Raw genomic sequence first — 5,083 nt, forward strand, 5'->3', positions numbered from 1 at the left:
CACGCACAGCAACGAAGACCCAACACAGCCGAAAATAAATAAATAAGTAAATACATTTATTAAAAAAAAACAGTCTTTTAAATAAAAAACAATAATCAATTACAGGATGTAATGGAAGACCTTACTTGCATTGTAACTGAAAAAATAAATTAAACTGAAAAGAAATATGGAAGTTCTAATTAAAGAAAAACTTAAAACACCACTGAGGGATACAAAAGAGAATGTGGACAAATGGAAAGGCATATTCTGCTTTTGAGTAAAAAGACTCAACATCGGAGTCAAGTAAACTTTCCTTACTTGGGCTTCCCTGGTGGCTCAGTGGTTAAGAATCCACCTGCCAATGCAGGGGACACGGGTTCGAGCCCTGGTCCGGGAAGATCCCACATGCCACAGAGCAACTAAGCCCGTGTGCCACAACTACTAAGCCTGCGCTTCAGAGCCCACAAGCCACAACTACTGAGCCCGTGTGCCACAACTACTGAAGCCCGCGCTCCTAGAGCCCATGCTCCACAACAAGAGAAGCCACCGCAATGAGAAGCCCGCGCACCGCAACAAAGAGTAGCCCCCGCTTGCCACAACTAGAGAAAGCCCGCGTGTATCAACGAAGACCCAACTCAGCCAAAAATAAATAAATTTATTTTTTAAAAAAAGACAAAAAAACAAAAACAAAAGGTTTAAAAAACAAACAAACAAACAAAAAAACTTTCCTTACTTTAAGGCAATCTCAGTAAAAATACTGTAAGGAAATTTTTTGAGACCAATTAAGATACCTCTCAAGTTAATATGAAAAATAAATGGGCAAGAAGAGCCAGGATAATTATAAAAAAGAAGAGGGGAAAACCAACCCAGTTATTAAAACATTTAAAGTCAAAACAATTTACACAGTGCAGTGTTGGCATATGATAAGCAGCTCAGTGGAACAGAGTATAAAGTCCTGGACTCGACCCCAAAACTTATATATGACATAGTATATGACATTTACTGTTGCTCTGGTATATGATAAAGGTGCATTTCAAATAAGAGGAGGAAAAATAAATTTTTCAGTCAATGGCATTGGGACAAATTGGGTAACTCTCTGGAAATAAACTAAGTTGGACCCATACTTCATACCTTACACCAAATAAATTTCAGGTGGGTCAAAGACTTAACTATAAGAAGTAAAGAGAAGTAGAAAAGAGTATGGAGATATTTTCATCTTGGAGTAGGAGAATTTTCTAAGTATGATATGAAACCTGGAAGGCTTGAAAAAAAGTTTGATAAATTGAACTATATAAAAATGAAAAAGTTCAGTATGAAAAGAATTACCATAAGGAAAGTCAAAATACAAATAAACTGGGGGGAATTTGCAATTCTTATCACGCATACATTTTATTTTCCTGTTATAATAAAGAGCTCCTACAAAACAATAAGAAAAATACCTACAACTAAAAAAGGATGTGAACTGTTGAAGGAAAACACAGAAGGCTCTTAAACATATGAAAAGATACTCAATCTCACACATAATAAGAAAATGCATAAAAAGAAGAAAAACTATAAAGAACATTTCATGTGTCAATTTGGCAAATCTCATAAGTTTGCTAACATACTATGCAAGTGAAAGTGAGGGAAAAATAAACATTATTACACATACTGAATGGAGTGTAAATTGGCACAATGACTCTGAAGGGCAATTTGACAATAACTATCAAGATTATAGATACGAATATACTTCCACCCAGCAATCATTTCTAGGAAATTAGCCAACAACTAGCTCTCATATGTGCAAATGGTATATGTGCAAAGTTATTCATTGTAGTATAATTTGTAATTGCAAAAGACTGGAAACAATCTAAATGTTCAGCAACAGAAGTTTGGTTAAATGAACTACTGTATATTCATACAATGGAAAAAATGTCATGCAACTATTGAAAAAAGAGATGTAGTGACTTGGATTATTCTTCAAGATAGAGTACGGCAAGGTGCAGAACCATTTGTGTGAAAAAAGTAAGGAAACTAATAGAAATATATTTATTTTTGCTTGTTTATGCATAAAATATTTCTGAGTGGATCCCCAGTATCTTAGGTCAGTCTGCAACTAGACTAGATGCCACAGACTAGATAGCTTAAAGAACAGAAATGAATTTTCTCACTGTTCTGGAGGCTGGAAGTCTGGGATCAGGGTGTTAGCGTGCTCAGGTCCTGGCGAGGACTCTCTTCCTGGCTGAAGATGGCTCTCTTCTCCCTGTGTGCTCATATGGTGGAGAGGGAGTAAGCTCTCTGGTATCTCTTCTTATAAGGGCACTAATCTAATCCCATTATGGGGGCTCTACTCTTATGACCTCATCAAAACCTAACTACCTCCCAAGGTCTCCATCTCAAGATACCATCACATTGGGGTGGGGGGACTTAAGGCTTCAACATATGAATTTGGGAGGGGGGGGAATACAATTCAGTCCATAGCACTAAGTAACTGATAATAGCAGCTGTCTCTTGGCCCAAGGAGGGAAACAGGAGCTAGGGGATAGGACAGTAAAGGTGATTTTTCATTGTTTGCTCTTTATACCTCTGTAATTCCCCAACACCAGCTGGATGTCCAACAATTTGATTCAATTCTGATACTATCTACCTGGAGTTAGTGTCAGATCCCACAAGTTAAAGGGTTCAGTCCCACAAGGCTGCCCCCACTTCAGATGCCAATCACAACTCCTGGGCCACCAGTAATTCTGACCAACCAGCTATAAATTGGGGGTTCCCATGACCCCTTCCTCAGGTACGATAATTTGGTAAAATGGCTCACAGAACTCAGGAAAACATTTACTGGATTAGTATAAAAGAGGCAAATGAACAGCCAAATGAAGAGGCACATAGGCGAGGTCCAGACGGGTCCTGAGTGCAAAAGCATCTGTCGCTGTGGAGTTGGGGCGCTTCATCCTTCCAGCATGTGGATGTGTTCACCAACCTGGAAGCTCTCCAAACCCTGTTTAGGGATGTTTATGGAGACTTCATTGCAAGGGTACGATTGATCAAATCACTGGCCATTGGTGATTGAACTCCATCTCTATCCCCTCTCCTCACCCCTCCCCAGTGGTTGGGGGGTGGGACTGAAAGTTCCAACCCTCTAATCAAGGCTTGGTCTTTTTGGAGACCACTCCTGATCCTGAAGCTATCTAGAGGTCCACCGAGAATCACCTCATTAGCACAGACTCAGACATGGTTGAAAGGGGCTTGTTATGGATAACAAAAGATACTCTGTCACTCAGAAAATTCCAAGGGTTTTAGGAGTTCTGTATCAAGAAGGGCATGGAGGGGGACATAAAGACCAAATATATATTTCCTATAATATCACAATACCTTTTCTTTTTAATTTTTTTTGATGTGGACCATTTTTAAAGTCTCTGTTGAATTTGTTACAATATTGCTTCTTCTTCTTCTTTTTTTTTTTTTACCAGAATATTCTCACATTTTATTTGTTTCAAGGCACTTTCCACCAGAAAGTGTAAAAAGAAGAAATAAACTACCCTGGTAAAGCATTACATTTTAACAAACACAACAGAGAGATCCAAATGAGACAAAGCAGAAAAACTGACATACTTAATGCTCATTATCTTGAAATGGCTTAAAGTAGTTTGCTTGCTGAAAAAACAGAGATTGCAAAAATGAGGAAACAGAGAAGTCTGCCAAGATGCCCCCTTGAAGATTTTCAGCCCATGGGGAAGGAACTAAATCCCTTAAACAAAGGTAAAGAGCCGAAGAGTAACATCTGAATTCTCCACATGTCGCCAGCACCCAGCTCACATGGGTTTTAGAACTGGCTGATCAAGTCACTCACTGATTGAACTGGTGAATAAAATAGCAACACTTCTCATAAGCATTTAACAACATTTCATGCACGTGACAAACCCCATTCAGGTCCCAATAGTTTATGGATGATTCTTGCCCATTACTATACATCTCAAACCCTCTATCTTGAAAAATATGTCAAATTGATTATATATTAATTATGCACATAAACGATCTTATATACACTAATAATAAAGGATTAGGAATATGCTGAATTACCTGGTGCTTTTCAAAAAATGTACGGTTTTCTCTCTACTTCCCTAATATTTTCCTTCCAGCTTCTGCTGTATTTAACTCTTAATTTCCTGAAGATTAAAACCCCCTTTCTCCTTAACTTATTTTTATCCTCAAACCTCAGAGGAAATGATTGTACAGAAAGGTCACACCTGAGGCTGACGACTGAGACAGAATTGAAACTCATCACTTCTAGGGGGTAAGGAAAGGACCCCCACCCCAATCCTCACAAGGTCCAAAGGGCAGCACAAAGGGCCAGTCTAGGCCCTGAATGGTCTACAAGGACCGCAGCAGTTTTGCCTTTGCACCCGTAACTGAATTACACCATCACCTGGGGAAGGAAAAAAAAATATGGAACGCTTCATGAATTTGCGTGTCATCCTTGTGCAGGGGTCATGCTAATCTTCTCTGTATTGTTCCAATTTTAGTATATGTGCTGCTGAAGCGAGCACTGCTTCTGTTTTTATGTTTTGGGTTTTTTTTGGCCGTGAGGCATGTGGGATCTTAGCTCTCGGACCAGGGATCGAACCTGCACCCCCTGCATTGGAAGGCAAAGTCTTAACCACTGGACTGCCAGGGAAGTCCCCCACAATACCTTTTGAATTTTGACCTATGTACACACACACACACACTAAATAGTATTAAAATACTGGAGAGGGGGGAATGCTCAAAAAGCCTGAGTTAACCACGTTCACATAACTTGCTAGGGTGAGACCTGGGCCTCAGATTTCCTTACTTCTATTTAAAGATTCTTTACAATGTGTCATGATTATTTTTTCATCTCTTTGAAGATGTTTACTGCTTTTGTGACTTCAGGGGTCTGAGATTTCTAGTTTTCATATTTTAAAAAGGCGAGTCCTCCAGACTTTGGGGCATGGGACACCTGTGGGAGATCAACATTAATGTAGTTTTTCTCCAAATATCAGTGCAAGACAGTATACAAAGAGACAGTTATTTATATCATGCAGATTGGGAAAGACTTGGAAACCATCCCATCCAAAATACCTCTCTACTAGTCTGTTCAAAGACC

General features: G+C 39.2%; 1 non-coding gene across 1 annotated transcript; it reads right to left on the reverse strand.

The window, feature by feature from the left end:
- Nucleotides 1-4,398: 4,398 nt before the first annotated feature.
- On the reverse strand, nt 4,399-4,505 carry LOC137769735 (U6 spliceosomal RNA). The gene has a single exon (XR_011075052.1). It is a non-coding gene; the product is annotated as a U6 spliceosomal RNA (small nuclear RNA).
- Between the last annotated feature and the right edge of the window lie 578 nt (nt 4,506-5,083).

This window comes from Eschrichtius robustus, chromosome 9 (assembly GCF_028021215.1).
Source record: "Eschrichtius robustus isolate mEscRob2 chromosome 9, mEscRob2.pri, whole genome shotgun sequence".
Lineage (NCBI taxonomy): Eukaryota > Metazoa > Chordata > Mammalia > Artiodactyla > Eschrichtiidae > Eschrichtius > Eschrichtius robustus.